The sequence below is a fragment of the Eumetopias jubatus genome, unplaced genomic scaffold (genome assembly GCF_037043125.1).
Source record: "Eumetopias jubatus isolate StellerSeaLion01/CBP00866 unplaced genomic scaffold, mEumJub1_p1.0 scaffold_8, whole genome shotgun sequence".
Classification (NCBI taxonomy): domain Eukaryota; kingdom Metazoa; phylum Chordata; class Mammalia; order Carnivora; family Otariidae; genus Eumetopias; species Eumetopias jubatus.
Window position 1 is genome coordinate 131,620,709 of NW_028274814.1, and position 11,435 is coordinate 131,632,143.

An 11,435-nucleotide genomic window follows, 5' to 3' on the forward strand; every position below is an offset into this window, starting at 1 on the left:
AGGGGAACTTACCCAAGCTGCTGCCCCAACAGCCGTTTGCAGAAGGCGGAGCATGCGGTCTGGCAGAACAGCTCGGGGCCCCTCAGGTGCTGGGCTGGAGCACCCGCAGGAGACCTGCTTACCCTGCCGACTGGGGCCTCACTTCTTGCCCATGGGGCAGGGCCAGAGTTGTTCTCCAAAGACTTCAGGCTTCCAGGAATTCAATTCATCTCAATTCTAAGTGAAGCATTTAATGAGTGCCTACTGTATGCCGGGCATAGTATCAGGTGCTGGTGAGTCTAGGGTGCAAAAGGCACAGCTGATCCCTGGGGAAGATGCGACCTGACACATGTCAGGGGGGATCTCCAGGGAGGGGACCTCAGAGCTACATGGAGGGAGAGCTGGGGCCCGTGAGCATTTGAGCCAGCACTTGAAAGCTTGCCAGAGAGAGGACACTCCCGGTGAGGGGATTGCGCAAGCAACACATAAGGTTCCCCCAAGCAGGTGCGGGCGTGGGAATCCCGGAGTCGGGAAGGATGGGAGATGCAGGGGGGTGGGGGAGCAGGAAAGGGGCGGGGGCCCCGCTGAGGGAGAAGAGGAAACTAAAGGGAAATGATGGGCAGTGCTCCACATGAGCCAGTCCTGTGCTCAAGGCAGCCTTGGGGGACCAGGCGCCCTGGAACGAGGCTCCGTGGCACATTTTAACGATGGGCAAATGGGAGGGTCTGAGAAGGCAGCTGACCCACTAGGACCACCCAGCCTGAAATCAAACCCAGGACCAGGTGACTCCAAGTTCTTCTGGCACCTCAGCTGCTGAGGGGACAAAGCCGGAGTTCTGCTGCTCATGGGGAGGGTGAGTGCTCCCCCTTAGCCATGAGTCAATTTGGGATCTGAGCAGCACGGCCTCTCCCTGTGGGCTCCGAGTTCACCTGGCTCTTACCGTTCATTTTGCCACTGCTCCCCACACCCAAGGGAAGAAATAAGCAGAGCCGCTGGTCACCCAGCCTGGACCGTCACTTAGGACGAACCAGGAAACCACAGGACAGTGGCCGGCTCCAATATGGGGCCAGTCAATAATTAAAACGAGCCAACAAACTTTGATATCTTTCCTCTGTCCTTTGCATAAGCTGAGCTGAGACAGTGGGAAACACTTCACGGTGCTCAGACCAGGTCAGGAAGGCCAGTGGCCCCCCCATGACCCACCCTGGGCTTCCTCCCTCACAAACCCCCTAAGGACTTTATTCTGGGTGCTCCCCTGTACCCACCTTCTTTTTCCCATCCACTGCTAGCCCCTAGGGCAACCCCTGTTGATCTAAACAACAACAACAAAACCTAAATGCAATGTGATATCCTGGATTGGATCCTGGAACAGAAAAAGAACATCAGTGGGGAAAGTGGTAAAATCCAAATCAAGTCTGAAATTGAGTTGACAGTATTGTCCCAATGTTAATTTCTTAGTTTTGACAAGTGTCCCGTGGTTATGTAAGTGATGTTGATGTAAGGGAAAACTGGGTGAAGGATATAGGAGAATTCTCTTACTATCTTTGTGACTTTTCTGTAAATCTAAAATTGTTCCAGAACAAAATGTTTATTTTTAAAAAAAAGAAAAGAAAGAATAATGCACCTCTTTGGGAAGACACGGTATGACTTCAAAAGGGGTATATGTATGGGTTTTATCCCCCATTCACCCCCCCTAGGGTGGGGCTTCCTTTTACAGTGAACAGCCTGCCCAACCATACAGGGCCCTGGTGGACCTCCAGGCCGAGAAAGCCACTTCTCTGAGACAACCCAAGCAAAATCCTCCCTGACTTAGGGCCATCAGACTTCCTCCTGCATGCATTCAAGGATACATCACTTGAATACCTAGCATTGGGCTTGATACTTCAGGGGACACAAAACCCAGCTTAGAAAGCTGGCCCCGAAGAACCTGTGCTCTGCGCTGAGTGACGCAGGTGCCCTGAAACCAGTCTCTTGGGATGTCCCGATCTGCAGGCGGCCCGCAGGCTGTGCGGACAAGGCCAAGGTTGGCAGAGGAACAAGATGGGAAGTGAGCAGCCCAGACAGCAGCATCCGTGTGGACGCAGACTAGAAGGACGACAGCCACACCTCTGACATCCAGCGTGACACTCATGGCTCTGAGTGCATGCCTGGAGGGGGCTCTGTTGTTCCCCCACTTTACAGATGAGGAAACCAAGGCACAGAGAGGCTCCCTGACTTGCCCAGGAGGACACACTTGTGGCCACTACACTGGAAATAAATGTGGCTTCTCCCTCCTTCCACAGATGGGGAAACTGAGGCCCAGTCCTTGTGACACCAAGGCGAAGATGCAGCAGCCGAGGCCTCCTTGCCAATCCTCTCCACCTTTTTTCCTTCTTTTTTAAGTGTCCATATTGAGATATAGTTTGCATACAATAAATGGATCCATTTAAAGTGCATGATTCCATCCATTACACACCCATGAACCCCTCGCCATGATCAAGATACAGAACATTACAGAACATTTCCATCACTGCGGGAAGCTCCTTCCCTCCCCTCACCACACACATAAGCTCTGATGTGCTTTCTGTCGTTCTACATCACTTCACATTTTCTAGAATTTCACCGAAGTGGAATCACCCAGTATGGGACCTTTCGCAGAAGCCTTCTTTCGTGCAGCATGTTTTGGAGACACGTCCATGCTGCTGCACGAGCCGGGCTTGTCCCCTTGCACCAACGGGCAGGCTCCAGCACGGGGATGTGTCTCACACTTTGGTTATTCTTTCAGTCTTGTCCTCTTTTAACCACACTGAATCACAGAACCGCAGGGCCTCTGGGCATGAATGCAGAGCTCACCAAAGGCCATGTTTACCCAGCCCCACCCTTGCACCACTGGTATCCAGCGCTTGATTCCACAGAGCCGCCGCCCAGCCCCTGCTCACATACCTCCAGTGACAGGGAGCTCATTTCCTTAGGAGACAGTCTCTTCCATCCTCAGGCACCTGGGCCTGTTACAAAACCCTTGTTCATTTCAGCCCCAGTCCACCTCCCTAGATGGTCCTCACAGAGGTCCTTGTTCTTATTCCGAGGCCATGCAGATCAGGGCACTCCCTCCTCCTCACCCCAAGCCTGAGGATTTGAGAGGCACAGCCTCCACCCAGTAATGTGCTGGTAAATGTTTAAACTTCTACTTCCGGTTTGATTATTTTTGCTGGGATCTAATCTTCCATGATATGAATGTATCAGAATGTATTTATCCAGTCTCCTGTGAATGGATCTGTGTGAGCTTTGGAAGGCTGGCTTTTTACAAACAGCTCTGCTATGATGCATGTGGACTCCCGGAGGTGGTGGGTGAGGTCTCTCTAGACATGGAGCCCCAGACCTGGAGGCCATGTACATCTTGGCTTCCAACAGAGTGAGGAGTCATGCTTCAGCAGCGCTCAGGGTCCACATCCTCGCCCACGCTTGGCCTTGTAGGCTTTATACTTCGGACAACCTCATGGATGTGAACCGGCAACTCATTGTGGGGTTCTGGGGGGCTTTTTTAGATTATTTATTTATTTATTTATTTATTTTTAAAGATTTTATTTATTGATTTATTTGACAGAGAGAGAGCACAAGCAGGGAAAGCAGCAGACAGAGGGGAGGGGGAGAGGCAGACTCCCCGCTGAGCAGGGAGCCCGACAAGGGGCTCGATCCCAGGACCCCGGGATCATGACCTGAGCCGAAGGCAGACGCTTAACCAACTGAGCCACCCAGGGGCCCCTCTCATTGTAGTTTTAATTTATATTCACTTACTTCTGGTGTCATCGAGCATCTTTGCAAGTATTTATTGGGTGTGTGTGTTTGCTGTTCCCTAAATTACCTCTTCATATTTTTTTGGTCCATTCTTCTATACTTTTATATTTATTTGGGGAAGGTATTTTTTGTATACTCTATATACTCTGATTTCCAAACTTAAATTGCTAAATGCATTACATATCTTTTTTCCAGTCTTTGGGGTGTCTTCTCATCAGTTGTGGCTTTTAATAGTTTTTATTTGAATGTAGCTTCATGTAAACTTCTTCCCTGGTGATGTTGCTTTTGGAGTAAGTCATAAGAAATCCTTCCCTACACCCCCCATTTCATAAAGATGTTCTCCTATGTTTTCTTCTAAAACTTTTAAAGTTTTGGGGCGCCCAGGTGGCTCAGTCATTAGGCGTCTGCCTTCAGCTCAGGTCATGATCCCAGGGTCCAGGGATCGAGCCCCACATGGGGCTCCCTGCTCAGCGGGAAATCTCCTTCTCCCTCTGCCCCTCCCCCCTCGACCTCTCTCTCTCTCTCTCTCTCTCTCTCTAAAATAAATAATATCTTTAAAAAAATAATAAAGCTTTTAAAGTTTTGCTTTTCATGTTCAAAGCTTTACACATTTGGGATGGATTTTAGGATATGGGGAGATACCGAGTTAATTTTGTCGATTCCATCACCGACTGCTCTGGCACAAAGCAGTAAGGCGCCCCCCCCCACCCCGGCCTTTCCCCAGTGAGCCCGCCCACCTGTCTCCTGGCAGGTGTCTGCCCGGGTGTGAGTCCATGAAGCCAGCACAACGCTGCCTAAATTACCGAAATCCTATGCCAGTTCTCTATATCTGGCAGGGTAAAAATTCTCCTCTCTTGAACTTTTTCAAAATGGTTATCCCTGACCATTTGCTCTTTCGTATAAATTTGAGAATAAGCTTGTCAAGTTCTGGGAACTATGTCAGGATTCTAATTAGAATTCCGTTCAATGTATAGAGGAATTTGGGGAAAATTGACATCTCTGTAATATTCAGTCTTCCTACCCATTAACGTGTTATAGTTCCTCTTTATATCTTTCAATAAAGTTTTATAATTTCCCCCCAGAAAGGTCATGCACATTTTCTCATCAGATTTATTCCTTGATACCTTATTACTTTCAGTGTCATTGTAACGAACACCTTTTAAAATTGCATTTTCTGTTGGTTGCTTCTATGCCGGAAAAATGTCAAATTTTGCATATTGGGCTTATATATATGGCCATATGGATGGAAATTCTTATTATAATTTATCTAGAGATTTTGCTACCAGCAAGCCTAAGACTATCTTCGTAGATAGCCTTCATTTGTGGAAAATGACAGTTTTACTTCTTCCTTCCCAAGTTTTATAATATTAATTTCTTGGGGTGTCTGGAGCCTTTACCACAGTGTGGAATAGATTCCGTGATGACGGGCATCTTTGTTTTATTTCTGATTTTTAAAAGAGTGCTTTGAGCGTTTCACCATTAAAGATGATGTAGGCTCTTGGCAGATATTCTTATCCATTAAAGAAGTTTCCCTGTTATTGTTAGTAACAGCAGTTTTGTTCTGTTTTTATCATAAGGGTTTAATTTTATTGAATGCTTTTTTTCTGTGTCTATGGAGATGTGAACAACACTAATCCATTTTGCTGGTGTTCAACTACCCATGCATTCCTGCATAAATCCAACTTAGCCTCTCTGGGGAATGCTGCTGACCGTCCCTCACTAGCCTTCTCTTTTTAGTAACAGAGCTCAAGGACTTGCACCCTGCCATGCACTCACCCAGCTCAACCAAATTTCTCAGTGTCCCTCCCAGTGAGGTGTGGCCTTGTGATTAAGTGTGGAGGGAAAGGGTGCGCATGGAATTAATGTGGGCAACTTCTGAGCCATCATCTCCTCGAAGGCTTAAACCATTTGTCCCGTCCATCTTTTTTGCCCCTCTCCCCACTGGCTAGGAAATAGAAATGCTGATGCAATCCTGGATGGGTGGGGGGTGGTAGATCAAGACCGCTCCCTCTGGACTTGAGACAGAAATACACTGTGTCTTCTTTCAAGCCCTGTGTTTTGGCGGCTTTTTGTTATCACAGCTTAAACTACACCCTAAGGAATGCTGTCCAGATGATTGTCTTGTGTATATAGTTGACTTCAACTTGCCAACATGCGGGCGGGGAGGGTCCCGTGTTCAACAGTGCAATTGGCCAGTCATGTTCCTTCCTTTCTCGTTTTGTCTTTTGGTGGGGAGGGAAAGGGGTAATCAAGGTTGTGCTAGTTTCAGTAGATGAGTTGGTGACGTTATCTCTTTTTCTTTAAAAAAAATCATTTATTTATTTATGGGGGAGGGGCAGAGGGAGGGGGAAAGAAATCCTCAAGCTGACTCCCTGCTGAGGGAGGAGCCCCAAGTGGGGCTAGATTCCAGGACCCCAAGATCATGATCTGAGCCGAAATCAAGAGTCAGCCACTTAACCCACTGAGTCACCCAGGGGCCCCTGACATTATCTCTTTTTCTAATTTTAGAGGAGTTTGGATAATATGAAATTATCTCTACCGTGAATGTTTTATGACATTAATAAAGCCATCTGGGCCTGGTTTTAGAATTATGTGAGAGAAGAAAGTAGTAGCTCTAAATTACTAAATCAATTTCTTTTTTTTTTAAGTTTATGGATTCTTCTTTTTTTTAAGATTTTATTTACTTATTTGAGAGAGAGAGAGGATGAGAGATAGAGAGCATGAGAGGGAAGAGGTTCAGAGGGAGAAGCAGACTCCCTGCTGAGCAGGGAGCCCGATGTGGGACTCGATCCCGGGACTCCGGGATCATGACCTGAGCCGAAGGCAGTCGCTTAACCAACTGAGTCACCCAGGCGCCCTAAATCAATTTCTTTAGTGGATACAGGACTATTTGGAATTTCTATTACTTCTGGAACCATCTTTTATATATTTTTCTAGAAATAGTTTATAGAGCTTTCTATTTTGTTCGGGTTCTCAAATTTATTGCTAGAAAGCTAGTCATAGTATTATCTTATAAACTTTTAGTGTCTCCTTTTTAATTTCTGTTATATTTCTTCTTTTCATTCCATATTGACTATTTTTGTTTCCGACCTTTGTTCCGAATTGCTCCCCAGATTTGTTAGTTTTACTAAGCTTTTCAAAGAACCAACTTTTGGCCTTTTTAATCCTATTATACAATTTTTTCACACCTAACTAATTTCTGTTCTTACCTTTATTTTTCCTTTATTTTTTTCCTTTGGGTTTATTGCATTATTCTTATTTTCCTTCTCAATTTTGAATGCTTAGTTCATGGATTTTCAGCCTTGTGTTCCTAATAACAGTTTTTTAAGGCTGTAAATTTTCCTCAGATACTTTAGCTGCAACCTACCATCTTTTCTTAATGGTGGTAAAAAAGACATACAATCTGTCACAACCTACAACTTTGATATGTAACATTTTATTATGTTTTAGTTCTATGTATCTTAAGATTTTCATCCTGATTTTCTTTTTGATCAATGAGTTATTTGAAAGTGTGTTCCTTTTCAAATTCAGGGAAGGAATTGTCTTTTTGCTAAGTTTTCTTAGTGGTATTGTGGCCAAAGAACATGGACTGCATCACACTAATGCTTTTAAATTTGTTGAGACTTGCTTTATGTATGAGCTACTATGAGGCTCATTTTTCCATAGATGTGTAGATATTCAATGTTCTCTATATGTCTAAGAAACCAAAGGTGTTAATTGCAGTGCTCAAATCTTTTCTGTCATTACAAATTGTTCTCATTTGTCTTGCTTGATCCATCAGCTACTAGAAAGGTATGTCCACTCTTCCACCGTGACGGTGACTTTGTCAATTCTCCCTGTAATTCTCTTCCTTTTTATTTTTGCTTTATAAACCCTTAGGCTATATCATCACATGCATACAACTTCAGAATTATTTCATCTTACTAAAAATGTGAAACCTTTTATTAAAATAGCAGCCAGCATTTTTAAAGACTTTATCATATTTATTATATTTTAAGTCAGCACTTAAAAATTATTATAGAAATAAGAGCTTTTAAAAAAAATGAGGAGGGCCTCTGCGGGAGTGGTGGGTGTTGTACACAACCATCATGGCGGCGGCCGGAGCCCCGGAGGGCACGGAGGAACCTGGCATGGACACGGAGGCCGAGACTGTGGCGACCGAGGCCCCCGCGCGGCCCCTGAACTGCGTGGAGGCCGAAGCCGCGGCGGGGGGCGGCGGCCGAGGACTCTTGCGCGGCGCGAGGTAGCCTGCAGCCGGCGCCGGCCCAGCCCCCTGGGGATCCTGCGGCCCACGCCTCGGTCAGCAACGGCGAGGATGCGGGCGGCGGCGCGGGCAGGGAGCCGGTGGACTTGAAGATCATCTGGAATGAGACTAAACACGACGTGAAGTTCCCCCTCGATAGCACAGGCTCCGAACTAAAACAGAAGATTCACTCGATTACAGGTCTCCCTCCTGCCATGCAGAAAGTCATGTATAAGGGACTCGTCCCTGAGGATAAGACGTTGAGAGAAATAAAAGCGAGCAGCGGAGCCAAGATCATGGTGGTCGGCTCCACGATAAATGATGTTTTAGCCGTAAACACACCCAAAGATGCTGCCCAGCAGGATGCAAAGGCTGAAGCGAACAAGAAGGAACCACTCTACCAGCAGAAACAACACAGGAAAGTGTTGGATAAAGGAAAACCCAAAGATGTGATGCCATCTGTTAAGGGTGCCCAGGAGCGCCTACCAACGGTACCCTTGTCCGGCATGTACAACAAATCCGGAGGCAAAGTGAGACTCACCTTCAGGCTGGAACAAGATCAGCTGTGGATCGGCACTAAAGAGCGGACTGAGAAATTGCCCATGGGCTCCATTAAAAATGTGGTCAGTGAACCTATCGAAGGACATGAAGACTACCACATGATGGCGTTTCAGTTGGGCCCCACGGAAGCCTCTTACTACTGGGTGTACTGGGTCCCAACTCAATATGTGGATGCAATCACAGATACTGTGCTGGGGAAGTGGCAGTATTTTTGAAAGCACTTTCACCTCTGGCCCAGGACACTGACCCAAAGCGAAGGACATTGCTGGGAGAGGCCTACAGCATCCCTGGATTTCAGAGTTCTGGGACTTTGTTCAAAAACAAACAAAAAAACCTATATCCACTCTAAGGCGATGTGGTGACTGAAGCCAGAGGGGATATACTTTCACCATTAGCTTAATTTTTAACTTAAAATCACCAGTTCCCTTTTCTGGCAGTCAGCTTCATACCATTTTTAAAGTCCATACGGTGGAAATCAATAAATCTGAGTTCCGAGGAAAAAAAAAAAATGAGGAAACCCCTGGGAGGTGGGCGTCTCTGGCAGGCCCCCTGGAGGCATGCTGGGAACCCATTTGGGTGGAGGTCCACTCTGCTTTGGGTCAACTTCACGTTCAGCATCACAACCAAGAGAGGTGGCCGAAGATGGGTGGCTAGTTCTAGCAGCCCCCAGTGGCTGGAGTCTGGTCCCCAGCCTGGCAGGGTCCTCCCAGAGTGACTGGGCTCAAATTACCAGAGGGTGGATTCAGACAGAGCTGATGATTGTTTCCCATCCCCTCCCTCCCCCCACTCCTGCCCCTAACCCAACTTCCTGGGCCAGCTGTCCGTTCTAGTCGTCTCCCTCCTGGTAGAGGGACCATATTTGGGCCCAAGGGCTCCGTGGGGCAAATTCCAGGTTCAGGGAGGGGATTTTCTCCTAGGAGACCCCCATGAGGCCCTAGATGTGAGTGCAGACCCCTCTCTTCATCAGGGGCTTTCCTTCTGCCCCAGACACACCCAGAGACCCAGCACAGCCAGGCTCCCACTGTCCCCTGCCCCAGACCGCAGGGAGCACACCCAGGCCACCCTCCTCCCATTGATGGGTGGACAGAGCAACTCCTTCTGGATCCTGTGCAGGGGCACCCTGCTCCTCCATTTCATATACCTGCTCCTAGGACGCTGTCTTGGCCTTGCTCTTCACACCCTGGGGACCATCGCAGCCACTCCAGGGCCACCATCGCCATCCTGGAGACCTGCTGAAGATGCCCTCACCCGACCCCAGATGCCCACCAGCTCCTCCAACTCAGCATCCCCCCATCCCTCCTCCCAGTACAACACAACCATCCCGCTCCCCTAACCTGGGACCTAGACAGCACACCTTTTTTTTAAGTTTTTTGGTTATATTTTAATATTTTCACATTACCTCTGAATGAGTAATACATTCACTTATACGTATGCAGAAGAGCTTATTATAAGTCAGCCTTCTGACCCACCGCCCAGCCACCCAGTCCTTCCTAGAAGGTCACCTCCATTGCCAATTTCTTGTGTGTCCTTCCAGGGACCTTCCAGCAGAAAAAACAGCATTCTTCAGTTCCTTTCTCTGACCCCAAAAGGAGCCGACGATACCCAGTGTCCTGCACTTTGCTGGCTTTCATTGACTGTTTACCTTGAAGTTTGTTCCGTATTCATTCGGAAAGAGCTTCCTTCCTCATTTTCGAAGCTGGATTCCGTTGCTTAGGCGTGCCAGAATTATTCTGATTAGTTCCTATGAAAGGGCAGGTGGGTTTCTCCTCCGCCTTTGGCTTCTCCCACAGCGCGCCCACGTACAACAGTGCACCTGCGCCATTCTGCGGGCGCTAGCGTCTGAAGGCCCTGCCCTTTGGGAAGGCTGCTGGGTGACAGGGGTTTCCTTTGTGCCACATAGCCTCGCGGGGTGTTGTACCCATTCACCTTCCCACCAGCGGTGCAGGAAAGCTCATCTCCCACGTTCTCACCAACAGTCATTCAGATGACTTTATTTCTAATGTTCCTGGAGGCAGTGCTATTGTGATGGAGTGTTGATTTGCACTTCTTTTAGTACCAGTGAGCATTTTTCCAGGCGGTTAAAAGCCATTTGTATTTCTCTTTTCTGTGAACTATGTTTTCATACCCCATTTTCTTATTTGGTGTCCGGGCTTTTCATTGATTTCCATATTAGGGAAATTAGCTCTTTGGTCATCACACAAGTCGTGTTTTCCCGGTTCCATCACTGGCTTCAGCTAATGGCGGTTTGAGCCATGAAGACACTTTCATATTGATATTGTTCTGTTCATTTGTGATTCTTAGAAAGGTCTCGGCCCCTCTGAAATCACATTTAATAAAAGCGTTCTCCTACAGTGTTTCTGCTTGCAGTGTTAAGGTTTAACTTTTTACATTTGGTTAGTTGCTACATCGCGCAGAGCAGATGCTACTTTGCTTTTTTTCCAGGTGGCTACCCATCGACCAGCACCATTTACCCTAACAGTGTATTTTCTCCCTGCTGACTGAAAAGCTGTGGTCAGCTGCTACCCGTTCGTTCATGCGTTTGAATATTCCTGGATGGGGCAGCGTTCCCTTCGCTCAGCCCCAGCACCAGGCCCCGTCAGGGCCCCGTGGTTCCCCCTCCTATTATTTCTCCACTTGGGGTCCCACTTCCCACCCGGCAGCTCTAATTAAGAATGCAGGTAGGATGGGGCGCCTGGGTGGCTCAGTCGTTAAGCGTCTGCCTTCGGCTCAGGTCATGATCCCAGGGTCCTGGGATCGAGTCCCACATCGGGCTCCCTGCTCAGCGGGAAGCCAGCTTCTCCCTCTCCCACTCCCCCTGCTTGTGTTCCTGCTCTCACTATCTCTCTGTCAAATAAATTAAAAAAAAAAAAAACTTAAA

The 11,435-nt window shown here is 47.6% G+C and overlaps 1 pseudogene; it reads left to right on the top strand.

Annotated features, from left to right (window-relative positions):
- Positions 1-7,812: 7,812 nt before the first annotated feature.
- LOC114218530 (ubiquitin domain-containing protein UBFD1 pseudogene) lies at positions 7,813-8,858 on the top strand (annotated as a pseudogene).
- The last annotated feature ends 2,577 nt before the right edge of the window (positions 8,859-11,435 follow it).